Source organism: Lynx rufus, unplaced genomic scaffold, assembly GCF_022079265.1.
Source record: "Lynx rufus isolate CCGP_SWC_20201006 ecotype Redwood Valley unplaced genomic scaffold, mLynRuf1.p SCAF_10, whole genome shotgun sequence".
Classification (NCBI taxonomy): Eukaryota; Metazoa; Chordata; class Mammalia; order Carnivora; family Felidae; genus Lynx; species Lynx rufus.
The window spans coordinates 39,096,680-39,110,912 of NW_025814824.1; the positions used below are offsets into that span (position 1 = coordinate 39,096,680).

General features: G+C 41.8%; 1 pseudogene; it reads left to right on the top strand.

Annotated features, from left to right (window-relative positions):
- Positions 1-536: 536 nt before the first annotated feature.
- Positions 537-654, top strand: LOC124505417 (uncharacterized; annotated as a pseudogene).
- The last annotated feature ends 13,579 nt before the right edge of the window (positions 655-14,233 follow it).

The window sequence follows — 14,233 nt, forward strand, 5'->3', positions numbered from 1 at the left end:
AGCTCCTGCCAAAAGGAGGACGGAGGACGCAGGACCAAGCAGGACCAAGCGTCCACCACAAAGCCTGGGGAGATGGAAGGGGCCCCAAGAGATCAGTCAGAAAGCATGGGACCCTCTTTTAAGCGCCAAGGTAGATGACTTAATTCAACATAAAGCGAGAACAGAAAGTTGCCAGACATCTCGGAAGATCCGTAAAATGCTAGTCAACAAATCTTTATTGAACACCTACACTGAACCCCAAGCTCTCTTCAAGCCTGCCCCTCGATCCAACCCTCCACTTCCTGCTGATATAATTTAAATAGCGGGACATTCTCAACAGGTGGCCCATAGTCACATCTCCCAGAAATGTTTGTTTTGGTTTCTAGAGTGTTTCTGAAAAGAAAAAAAAAAAAAAAAAGAAGAAGGCAAGAAAGAAAGAAAGAAAGAAAGAAAGAAAGAAAGAAAGAAAGAAAAAATTTGCTTCCAAAATTTTGAAGGGGGGAGATGTCAAATAAAATTTATGCATTTCTGGTTTTTCTTAGAAAATCAGGGGATCTGTCTACGGCCATACCACCCTGAATGCGCCCGATCTCGTCTGATCTCGGAAGCTAAGCAGGGTCGGGCCTGGTTAGTACTTGGATGGGAGAAAATCAGGGGATCTGGTGACCCTGGGCCCACCGTTCTGTACGACAGCAATTGACATCTGCTGGGTGGCATCCGCCCCTTCACACGGGACAGAAATAAGTTTACTCTGGAACCAAACCCACCCCATCTTCTACTCTGCAGGCATTTGAGAGGCCAGCCTCTGGGATGTCACACAAAGCCATTTATAAAATACCAAGGACCCAGTGATGGTTCAATTTGTATCTGAAGTTTTAAGGAAGGAGTTTATTGTCGTGTCCGTTTAAGTGATGAATCAGCCCCTGATAAAAGGGGTTCTGATCCTGAACAGCACAATAGTAGTGTTGTACCTCTAATATATATATGGGTTTACCTTTGTCCCCATTCCATGAACAGGGACGCAGATTAATATAGTGGAGAAAGAATGTGCCTTGGGGTCAGCCAAAGTGGATTAGAATGCTGGCACTCCCTCTCTTAACAGTATAACTGGAGAACTCTCTCCGAGTCTCTGCTTTCTCTTGTATACAATGGAGATCATTACGTCGGCCTCACAGGGACGTTGCGAGGTTTAAATTAATACTTTTGCGCTTTGCTCATACTGCTGCTTTAGCCTGGAAATTTCTCAGCAGTCCACCCTTTGTCAGGCTGACAAACTCCTCTTATGGATCAAGACCCAGAGAAAAATGCCATTTATTCTCCCAGGTTTTCCAACCCTCACTGCCCTCACGTCCTACCACTGCCCCAGGGAAAAATGGACTCTTAGCCTTCTGGGTTTCTATACTTCTCTCTGTAACAACGTGTTGCAATATATGTATTTTTTGCTCGTGCATCTTTTCTACCAAACAGGAAGCGTTCAATGTATGACACCTACATGTGTTTATGGTAAATACATCATAAACCTGCCTTGATTTTTTTCTTACTATTTGGTTCACACTCAACAACAACAACAATAATAATAATAAATTTTATTAGCTCAATTACCTTGAATAGAGGCATACACAATTGTACTTATCCAAAATATCTATTAAAAATATCCAAAATGAGCTTATATAGAAGGAATTTTCCACCAAGGCAGTTTTATTAAGATAGAAAAAATAGTTCCGGTAACAAATGCCATGGGTGTGTTTAATTTCCATGCTTCCCGAAGAGGCTGATCTGGACAGTCAGAGGCAAACATGATAAACTTTTTCTCTCAGGATTTGTATATAATTTAGACCCAAATTATTTTTGGATCGTAGATTTTCATCAATGTCTAGATTGTAAGCTCCCTGAGGGCAAGGCAGTTTATCCACTTTGTTAATTAATATGTGATGAATCCTTGGAGTCACATCTGCCAAATTAGAAATATTCAACAAATATTTTTCTAAGTAAACAGGTGAATATGTCTGGGACGCACTTTAAGCACTTGGTAGGAAGTAACAACACTCTGCATGCCAACGTGAGGGTCTTTTGTGGTCCACTGAACTATTTATTTCATAATTCCCTTATGAGGTTGGTATCATCGTCACCATCATTGGACTCCAAGGCCTTTTAATTTTTTTTTTAATGTTTATTTAGTTTTGAGACAGAGAAAGAGAGAAACAGAGAGGCAGAGGGACAGAGACACCCAGAATCTGAAGCCGGCTCCAAGCTGTCCGTGAAGAGCCCAATGTGGGGCTTGAACTCATGAACGGTGAGATCATGATCTGAACCAAAGTCGGACACTTAACGGACTGAGCCACCCAGGTGCCCCTGACTCCAAAGTTTTTGCTGTCTCCACTCCACCCCATGCCTATTCTTGTAACCTAAAAAGAAAAAAAGAAAAAAAAAAGACAAACATGCGTAAATACATTCTTCAGATACTGAAGGCGAAGGAGGGTCAGGGGTATTTTTTCTCTCCTGTGGATGTTCCCTCACATGGGGCGGTCATCAGTGGGCATGGGTTACTTGCACAAATGGAAGGGCTGCTGTAATTTTCCTGGCTAACAGGACAGGCACTTTTCTGCTAGTCCTGATCTGCCTCCCTAACAAGTTGAACATAATTCCGTCTTCACACTTAGAGTGTTTAAGTTATGTCTTAACTTACAAACTTAATTTTCATTGATCTTAAATGCCCCTCAGTCATTTTTGAAAGGGAGTGTCCTAGTTTGCCTACAAAAGTCCTGGTTTTCGTTTCTAGTCCTGGTGTTACCGTTACTATGGTTTCCCTTCATTCAAAGTCCACGGGGATGTCGGTAGGAGGACTGGAGACCAATGAGATGGGACAGCACTTGGGCCCCTGAACATTGGGCCCATTGCTTCTTTGAAGAGTATTATTTGCAACTGCTGTAGTAACAAAAAGAAAAATGATCACTATGTCAACAATTTTATGTATAAACGGACTCTTCTGGTGCAGAAAATAATGTGTGTGAGTCCAGGGGAAATTGATCCATTGGCCGCGCGACTGAATTCTATCTTCGAATCCCCCTCCTCTCAAACCCCCTTTCTTATTAGCATCTTAAAGCTGGATAATTCAGACAAGGCAGAGGGTGATCATTTCAGTGTGTTTGCTGGACCCCGGCCTCGGCCTTAGCTGGTTCAGAGCAATATTTTCTTTGCCCTAATTATGGATGAATTAGATCTCATGTTTCTTTCTTGTATTATAGTTGCAAGCTGATAGTCTACACAAGGACCAGGTAACCAGGAAACAGTTTCACTCTTGATGACTGTTGCACTTTTTTGTGTTTTTCTGGTTAGGAATAATGAAGATTCTTTGCAAGTTTTATTGACCTTTTCCTGCCTTTTGAGTCCACAAACAGGAATCAGTTTGAACTAAATTGCAGACACAGGGATTACATTCTTGGCTATTTATTCCCCTGCACGGCATCTGCATTATAACACGGGTGTGAAAATACGACTTCCTGCTGTCTCTCACTGGATCAGGTTATTTCTTCTGAGATAAACATGGGTATGCTCTGCCTTCATATACTTTTAAGTTGTACCTAAACTATTTGAAGTCATTTTGAATGCATTGAATGCATAATCTGTGTATGTAAAGAATGCAAAAAAAAAAAAAATTCTTAGTGCTGCATAAAAGATCTCCTCCAAATCTTGGTGGCATAAGCACCAACCATTTCAGTAACCAATTCTGCCTATCAGTAATGCAGGGCACTGCAGGGATGGTTTGTCTCTGAGCCACAATGTCTGAGGCCTCAACTGGGGGTGATTTAAACACCTAAGGACCGTTACACTGGAGCTGGAGGTCTCGCTTCCAAGATGGCTCCTTCACCTTCCTGTCTGTCACGTTGGTGAGTTGTGGTTTCGTGGCTGAGCTCAGCTTGGACTGTAGGTTGCAGTGCCCACAGATACCTTCTGCAGCATGGTGGCTCAGGGAACCCTTCTTTCATGGCATCCCAGTGTTCCAGCATAAAAGGTAGAAGCTGCAAACTAGGTGGTCTTTGTCTGGGTTCCCCTCAGACGTTGTCTAGCGTCCCTTTGGCCATCTTCTATTGGCGGAAGCAGTCACATGTCTACCAGCAAGATAGACTGCACTTGTCATTAAGAGGAGAATTAAAGAGCTGACGGTCATGTTTTAAAAACACCACACCCAGGTATATTATAGAATTGTTTTAACTTTTTATTTTTATGAACAAGGGTACCGCGAGGAAGAAAGTTTCATTTCAATTTTTCTAAATTACAACGAGCATTTTGGTAAAAATTCCTACATGTAACTCTACTGTAGCTAATAGTCTGATGCGGCATATTACCACATTCAGATGTACAGGAGTTATTTTAAATTAGGTTCTCTTAGACGGCACACTAGAAGAGTCGTATGGGTTGAAACTAGGCATTTCTTTTTTGAACAAAAATTTTAATGTTTATTTATTTTTGAGGCAGAGAGAGAGAGCATGAGTGGGGGAGAGACAGAGAGAGAAGAAGACACAGAATCTGAAGCAGGTTCCAGGCTCTGAGCCGTCAGCACAAAGCCGGATGTGAGGCTCGAACTCAGGAACCATGAAATCATGACCTGAACTGAAATTGGATGCTTAACCAACTGAGCCACCCAAGGACCCCAAACTAGACTTTCCCTGGGTGGCTTATTGGCAATTTTCTAATAGCCAGCGTAGACATTTAACTATATTTGATTAGAAATTTTTCTAGATTAGTTTAATATGTTTATACTGTAACACATCAATTTCGCTTCTAGAAAAAGAAATGGAGACAAAGGATTTAAGATTTAGCTACGAATATTTTCGTCATAGTTATTTGTCTTTGTATAATATTTAAAATTTTGAAAAAAACTAAATGTATGACAAAAGAATTTAAAAATTTTACAGTATTTCTATGAAATAGTGACATGGGAAAATATTTATAATATGCTTCTTAGTACATAAAAGATTATAAAAGGAAAAATATGGGGGCGCCTGGGTGGCGCAGTCGGTTAAGCGTCCGACTTCAGCCAGGTCACGATCTTGCGGTGCGTGAGTTCGAGCCCCGCGTCAGGCTCTGGGCTGATGGCTCAGAGCCTGGAGCCTGTTTCGGATTCTGTGTCTCCCTCTCTCTCTGCCCCTCCCCCGTTCATGCTCTGTCTCTCTCTGTCCCAAAAATAAATAAACGTTGAAAAAAAAAAAAAAAGGAAAAATATGAAATAATCCCAATTGTAAAAAACCTATGTTGATCTATATAAAAATAAAAACTTACACCCAAAACATTGGCAGAGACGATAACTTAGGCCTAGAATTTTGTGTAATTTCCTTTAGGATGCTGTCCTTTTGTGTATTTTCAAAAAAATTTTAAATGATTACATTTTGATATATTATTCTTTCATTTTATAAAATGTATAAAAAAGTAGTACTTTATAAAATATACAAATTGAATAAATAAATCAAATAATCTATAATCTCACCCTGAATAATCACATTATTTTTAAATTTTTATCATTTTATATTTTGTATTATCTATTTTTTATAAAAATGATACATAGTGCATAAAATTGTTTGTTACTTGAATGTTTTCTGTTTATAACTGTAAGATGTTATCCAAATAATTTTTTCCTTCCATGCCTCACTGAATTTCTTTAGATAGCCAGTGATCCTTCCTCTAAACCTAGACAGATAAATAAAAATTGCAAAGTAATTTATAACAATGAGACCACGGAAAAGAGACATCAAATTTTTGACTTTGACTTTTAAGTCTCAGAAAGCTATTGTCTAGGCTTAACATTGAAAATGTTAGGGCAATGCTTGCTAGTTGTGCTCACTTTTTCACCCCACCCTCCAGTGTAGATAAAAAACTTACTGGACTATTGGACCACGCATCACCCACAGACTTATTTCCAAAGGAAGAGCAATGCAAACCAAAATAGTTGGTAGATCTGAGGCTGTTCTAGAAGATGACAAACAGGAAAACTAGGTTCCCAAGCTACCAGGGGATAATAGTCATGCTGAAATGACTGAAAGGTGAGGCTATGTTTGCAGCTGGCTTGGTGAGTCTGTGGCCACGGCCATTGTGTACGAAAGAGACAAATATTTTTGCAGGTGTCTCATAGTGGGTACATGTGACACCAAGAGTCACAGACCTGGTAGGGAATTACAGTGGCAAGGAGGAGACATCGTAGTAGAGAGTTATTTGATGCTTGTAGCCCTGTGACCAGAGAGGAAGGAAGTAGTCCTGCAAGATGCCATCAGGCTGGCATCACCATGCTCAAGGACCATCTAGAATTGTGCCCCACCTCACATGACTGTGGATCAGGAACAAGCCCAGTAGCACCACGCAACTACCAAGACATGTCATGAAGCCACATAGAGCCTGGAAGCCCAGATTGAATAGAGGGGAAGAAGAAGGAAAAGAAGGTTCTGAATTGACTGTATTTATCCCAAATGACTAACTTTACCCAAGTTGGACTGTGGCTGGCATAAGGCTTAAAATGGGAATTAGTTTCCCGAAAACTAAAATTTTATATTTTACATGCCTTAATACATAGACTGATATGTTCATACCTGCTACACATCTTATTATGAATATATTCCCATGTGAAAACATACAAGGTAAGCAGCATGGCCTCAGCCAGTCTTAGTGTAGTGGCATGCCCAGCTCAACGTGCTTTTAAAAGCATTCACAAGCAATTTAACTCTATGCCCAAAGTATCTATTCATATTATAAAATAATACTATACATGAACACGAAAACATAAAGTACTAGAAGAAATGTTAAATATATAATTGCTAATATCAGAGTAGGAAGGTGGCTCAGTCAGTTGAGAGTCCGACTCTTGACTTCAGTTCAAGTCATCATCCCAGGATCATGGGGTTGAGCCCTGTGTTGGGCTCCGTGCTGGGCATGCAGCCTGCTTAAGATTCTCTTTCTCCTGGGGCGCCTGGGTGGCTCAGTTGGTTAAATGTCCAACTTTGGCTCAGGTCATGATCTCGCAGTTCTTGAGTTCTAGCCCTGCATCAGACTCTGTGCCGACAGCTCTGAGCCTGGAGCCTGCTTCTGGTTCTGTGTCTCCCTCTCTCTCTGTCCCTCCCCCACTCTCTCTCTCTCTCTCTCTCTCTCTCAACAGCAATAAACATTAATTTAAAAAAAAATTCTTTCTCTCTCTCCGTACACTCTCTCTCTAAAAAGAAAAATACACCATCCATAAGTCTTGAAAGAATAACGTCTGACGACATGAAATTAAAATATTTCTCTATGGAAAAAAATACACTACAAAAACAGAGCCAAAAAGCAAATGATAATCAGGAGAAAATATTTTCAAATCCTATCAAAATAAAAAGCTAATGTTCTTAAAATATAAAAACTACTGCAAATAAATAAGAAAAAGACCGACAACCCAATAGAAAAAGAAAGGGCATAAACAGACACAGATAAGAATATACAAATTGTTCTTAAACGTATGAAAAATACACAAACCTATTCATATTTTGTTTAAGCTCTAATAAAATATGTTTCATCTTTCAGATTGATGAAAATCAAAATGTTTGATAACATACTGTGCCAAAGGAAGGGTGAGGAACCAGGCATCATTACATGTTGCAATGCAACTTAGTGCACAGTTTATGGACAGCATGTGCAATATTTACAAAAACTTAAAATCCGTATCTTTTTTGATACGGGAGTTATACAGTACTTCTATGTAATGTATGTGTAATTAATTACCTATACGGAAAATAGCCATTGAGGCATTGTAATAGAAAAAGAAAGGAAAAGGCCTACATGTTCATCAATAAAGACCTGGTTAAATGCATTTGAAAACATCCATACAATGCAATTATTGAAATGAATAAGGCAACTCCAAATGGAGACGTGGAATAATTCCAGATATGTATCCTTAAGTGAAAAAAGCCAAGTAACACAGTGTGGGTAGCTGCTAATGCATTCCAAAAGCAGAAGGTACGCAACATACATCTGTAGGTGCACAGAGTATCTCTTGAAGGATACGCAAAAAGCTGGTACCTAGTGATTGTCTACAGAGGATAAATGAGCAGCTTTGGAATTGTAGGGGAGAGACACTTCCTTTTCATTATGTTACTTTTTGGGCCTTTGAATTTTATACCCCAAACCAGGCATTCCCTCTTAACAAACTAAAGAAAAGAAAAAGAAAAAGGAAATGTGAAATGTAAAAAAAGGGAAAGGCACACTATAAATGCAGAGAGGCAATTCTTTGAATGGCACATAACAAAACAACCCAACACGGTCTGTCACTAAGGTTCTCTTGGTAACGCCCAGAAAATCTCAGCTGTTCCAAAACCCTAGACTGCTTTGTGATTTTCATTACCTCTGCTTGCTGTAGCTTGAATCATGCACCCTCCACCTCTGAAAAAAAGATATATTAGATTTCAGCCCTCAGTACCTTGGAAAGAGACCTAATTTGGAAACGGGGCCTTTATGGAGGGAATCAAGTTAAAATGAGGTCACTGGGGGCACGTGGGTGGCTCAGTCAGTTGTGTGTCATCCAACTCTTGATTTCAGCTCAGGTCATGATCCTAAGGTTGTGGGATCAAGCTCCGCACTGGGCTCCCCACTGAGCGTGGAGCCTGCTTGGGATTTTCTCTCTCTCTCTCTCTCTCTCTCTCTCTCTCTCTCTCTATCTCTCTCAAAAAAAAAAAGTCATTGATGTGTGCTCTACTCCTATATGACTAGTGTCCTTATATGAAGAGAGATTCAGACACAGAGACACAGAGGGAAGATGCTGTGGAGAAACACAGAGGAGACAGCCATCCACAGGCCAACGAAAGAGACTTGGAACAGATCCTTCCCTTTCACCTTTAGAGGAAGTACAGCATTGTAGACACCTTGACTTTAGACTTCTGGTCTTCAGTCTGTGAGACAACACAATTCTACTGTTCTAAGCCACCCAGCTTGTGGTGCGTTGTTGCACAAACACTAGGAAATGTGCACCTACCCATTCTTCCTGTCCCCACTTCACGGCTCCATTCCTTTCCCACCTGCTTCTTCCCAGAGTGGTAGCTCCGTGCCCATAAAATATAAATCGATTTAGCCTTTCTTACCTTCATGTAATGCCATAGCTTTTTTTTTCCATCGGCAAAATAAAAAGCCCAAGCCTGGCAATTTCCCCCCAAAACAAAGGATTTTTCCTAAGAAAGTGGCAATAGTGCAGATAGGCTGAAGAGACGTCTATCGATTTGTGTCCTTGCAATACACCCAATCATCCTTTTAATGGCTACAGGGGCTTAGCCCATAATAACATATACCATAATCCATTTAATCATTGTGATTAAACCTATGTTATCTCCCACTTTCTTTCTTTTTTAATTTGAGAGAGACAGAGAGAGAGAAAGACAGAGAGAGAGCATGCATGCAAGTGCACATGCATGCATGGGGAAGGGACGGAGGGAAAGAGAGAGAGAGAGGGAGAGAGAGAATCCCAAGAAGGCTCCATGCTAAGCACAGAACCTGACACTGGGCTAGATCCCATGACCCTGGGATCGTGACCTGAGCCAAAATCAAGAGCAGGACACTCAACCGACTGAGCCAGTCAGGCTCCCACTTTCTACGTTTCCTATGGTTGTTTCCCACTCTCCACTACTGGATAGATCCCTTAGAAGTGGACTTTATGAGCCACAAGGCACACATGCTTTATGTTGTATGACATGTATTGTCAAATAGTCCTACAGAAAACAGGGCCATTTTTGACTCTGTTTTAGTTTGGCAGCCGGGAAAAATGTTCACGGTGTCACAGACATGCTCTATGTGTTAATGGTATAGGACAGAGGTTGCCGAACTTTTTCTGCAAAGGGCCAGATAATAAATATTCTAGACTTTGTGCATCATGCAGCGTCTTGCAACTGTGCCTTTGTAGTAACAAAAGCAGCCATACACAACGTGTAAATGAGGGAACACGGTCGGGTTCCAACAAAAACTTACAGATACTGAATATCAACAATGTCGCATGTCACAGAATATTTGGTTAGAAATGTTTTCCGGTCATAAGAAACAAATGTCAACACCATAAATTACACAGGCCCTAGAAAAACAGGCAGTAGGCTGCATCCGGGCCCTACAGGCAGGGGGCCCATGGGCTACAGGGTCCCAATGTCTGGTATAGACTTTAGGGTCTGATAACCCATTTTGCAATACATGAGAAAATTCTGCCTCGAGGAGAAAATTGTACTTTTCCTGCAGGGTCTTGTTGATTAAGATCCACATGATATTAGGATGACCTTGGGCATCTCTGACTGTCAGAGCAGCCAATGGGTAAGTTAATGTTACTGCACATTAACCGCTGTCAATATTGGTTCAAATCATAGTGAAACATATTACCTAAAGGATCTAGAGAATATCCATTGGTATGTTTTTGCTCAAAGTTATGATAGTTTAAGCCGGACCATTAGAACTGTGTTTGGAACAAACATGTATTGATTTATTCTCCGTGACAACTCAGATGTATGTAGCCACGCACTCCTGACTCCACAGAATTGCTCTGGAAGAATTCTGCTTTTGCAAGAGTCCCTAAGCTTATACTGAGAGATCAAGGTGACTTAAGAGACGTCTATCAAGCTGTTAACAAATATCATTGAGGACACTCTTGATGACGTCACAGTATATCTGACGTAGGAGGAAGACCTTTGTCTCCGTAAGACAGCCAACGAGGCTTGTTTTATTTGTGGCATGCTTTTTGTGCCCGAAATTTGCCACGTCTCTTTCTCACCTCCTTCCTCTTCCTCTTTGATTAAATTTCTTCAAACAGATTTTAATTTATTTCAGCATGCTCTATTTCGTGTAGCTTTATAAGCTCCATTTTGTCTTCCTCCTCCTCCTCCTCTTTCCTCTTCATTTTGTAACAGAGGTATTTTAATTAAAAAAAAATGAAAATTGGGGCATTGGAGGCAAGGGTATGAAAAGTACCAGATTTGACAGAGAACTGGGGCGAGGACGGGCCTACTGTCTTGTGGTAGCCTTTCTGCTCTCTTATGTGATTATCTCTGAGTCTGTTTTCCCTGTTGTAATACAGCAGAGCCATTCAAAATAAAACCCCAAGTTTATTTTGCCCTTCTTTTTGGTCTTTCGTCTAATGGTTCCGTAGAGGAGCCATGACATCCTGGAAGCCCAGACGTGGATCTCCCTGATGGTCTCTGGCCCCTCAGCCTGGAAGTTCTCTGTGCCTCAAGGTCAGAGCTGGGGGGGAAGGCGCTCGGGCCAGCAAGCCTGCCCTGGGGGTTTATCTGCCGGGTTGTCAGGAGTGACAGTAAAGAGCCAGGCTGCTTGATGAATCCAACGAGCAGAAAAATCTGTCAAAACACGCAGAACGTTCATTGCCGGGATCGTGGAAACATTGCCTATTTGTTTGGAGCGCGTTTAATTATTTTTAAACATATGCAGTCTGTAGTTCAGTGAACATGTCAGGGATAATAGAGGAAGAAAAGCAAATGAGGGGAGCGGCGCTGATCCTGGAGCGACTCCTCTCCGCAGCTGGCTGATGGGGAGAAGCAGTTGATTCCCTCCGAAGTGTGGCTCCCTGTCTGTCATCTAATGAAATGCAGTAGGGGATTAATGTCATTAGCTCAAGGCCAGCATGCTGTGTAGTAAACAGATATACATCCTTGCTCATTTGGGGGAGTATTTCTCAGCTCCTGCCCACTGGCCTGCAAAGGTCACTCCCAGCCTTGTATTAGTGAAATGAGAAGAAATTAGGTTGGTTGAGAGAATCCTGTTGTCTGTTTCGTGAGACCAGCTGCTGGGGATTCAGGCCCCTAACCCCACACCTCCCGCCCCTTACGCTTTCTAATTGGGGCTCACATTTCTTCTTTGGGGGACATCTCAGGGAACCAGAGAAGATCAAACCCGGTGAGTAAATGCTTCACAGAAGAAGAAGAAAAACGTGTTTTATTTTGATAACCAAATCGACAAAGGAGTGTGGAAAAAATGGGGAAAGTTGTTTCCATACCATGACCCCCTCTCTTCATTCTTGAACCAAGAATTTTTCCACATATTAGCACCCGCCAAGTTGAGGCTTCAGAAATACGTGTGCTCCCTTGTCCCTAATCCACAGGAATATGCACCAACAAATAGCTACAAGTGAATAAAAAGTCAATATTTTGTATTCTCAGAAAGCACAGAAATCCTGACTTTAAGGTCATGGTGCAAAATATTGGGCGGTGGGGAAAAAAAAAAAAAACAGAAGAAAAATATCAGGAGGAAGACTGAACACTTCCCGGGGATAGCTCGACCAACACTCAGACACAAACAGAAACCTTCCATCCTGAACAGAAGATGACCCCCAGTGTCCACTTGTAACCAGGGAGAATCTGGGCAGGGATAGAAACAAAATAAAACAAAGAAATAATAACCTAGGAAAAGAAGAAGAGTGTGGAGGGAACCGTGGAGAAAAAACTTGGGAGTTGACTCAATATTACACAAATACAAGATAAAGTGAAGACAAACATCAATGCTGCCTTGTAAGAATTTGTTTCTCCTCTTATCCAGGCAGAATACTCTGTTTTGCACTAATGCTTCTGTGTTTGAGCTGCGCTCCAATGTTTGTGGGCGATACGCATCTTGCAGCAATCGATATTACTATCAAAGAAGCAACACAAATGAAAAGTAAAAGAAAAGGAAATTCGGAACCATTTATACGTGTTATATCACGAGTTCAACTGTGGGCACCCCTTTCTCATCACCACTACTTCCTGAGGGTCACTGAGAATAATATTCCTTAAAGGACATCATGGCAGAGTTCATTTTCTCTCCTAATGGCAGGCCACCAAGGGAGAAGAGAAGAGATGGCCAAGAAGAGCAAAGAATGAGTCACAAAGAAAGAAAGAAAGAAAGAAAGAAGGAGGGAGGGAGGAAAGAAAGAATGAAAGAAAGAAAGGAGGGAAGGAAGAAAGGGAGGGAGGGAGGAAGGAAGGGAAGAAGGAAGAAATGAAGAAGGAAAGAAAGAAAGAGAAAGAAAAGGAAAGCAAAGAAAAAAGAAAAGAAAGAGGAAGGGAAGGGAAGGAAAAAAAAAGAAAAGGCAAGACACACAAACACACACACTGGAAAGAAAGAAGGTCGAATTTAGATAGTTTTATCTTTTTAAGATTAACCTAAATCTCCAGATGTCCCTAGCTTTCGGGGAGAAATGGGATCTATGGAGCATTGTCTTCATTGATCCATGCAGAGCCTCAGACCCCTCTTCTAGGTTCTGTCTCACTCACAAATACCCACGAAGAGGGAGTCTACTCTGGTGGCTCGGGAGAGCCGGACAGCTGGGGATAACACTCCATCCCCTGCAGGCAAGGCCGACAGCGTCCCAAGGAGCATGGTGACCACAATGCAGACAGATTGCTGCCCTGTCCAGACAGCTGCTTCCTGAACCTCCCAAACACACTGACCCCCTGCAGTCTTCACCAGAGCAGACTCTGTCCCGCACACCAGTAGAGATGATCCCGAGTGTCCTTGGTGAGCAGATTTAGGTCAGGGTCAGAGTGGGAGAGCAAGGACTGGCTGACCTCCCCTTTGCTTGCCTGGGGTTCCTTTCTGATTCAGCGAAGCCCTCTTTCCTATAGACGTGCTGGGATAGGAGTCGGGCCGCGAGAGAGAAGGCAGGTTTCCACTGTCAAAGGATGGACCGAGACCTGCCTCTCTGGAGTTGAATTGCCAGGACTTCTAAGAAAATATTTGCATCTCTGATGACTTGGTATAGAGAAGTGAAAATCGTCCTTGTGGAGGAGGGAGGACTAATGAAACGAGATACTGCCCATGCTTTTCTGTAGGTGCAATAGCATCAAATAGACAAACCGTATCCTTCGTGTGTAATTATAGGGAAAACCTGGACTCGCTGCTCCACTGGCTACTGAGCGTTCTTACCTTTTATTATTTTTTTAAAATGTCTATCTTTTGTAAAAAAAAATATCTTACGATAATTTTGCCTGGCCAAATCTAACCGATTCTTATGTGTGATAAAATAAAGTCTTCCAGCTGCAGAATGTGGAGGCTCTATTTTTACCTGTGGTGTCTGGTGATTATAGAAATTATATAAATGGGGGCGCCTGGGTGGCTCAGTCGGTTAAGCGTCCAACTTCGGCTCAGGTCATGATCTCGCGGTCCGTGGGTTCGAGCCCCACGTCGGGCTCTGTGCTGACAGCTCAGAGCCTGGAGACTGTTTCAGATTCTGTGTCTCCCTCTTTCTCTGACCCTCCCCTGTTCATGCTCTCTCTCTGTCTCAAAAATA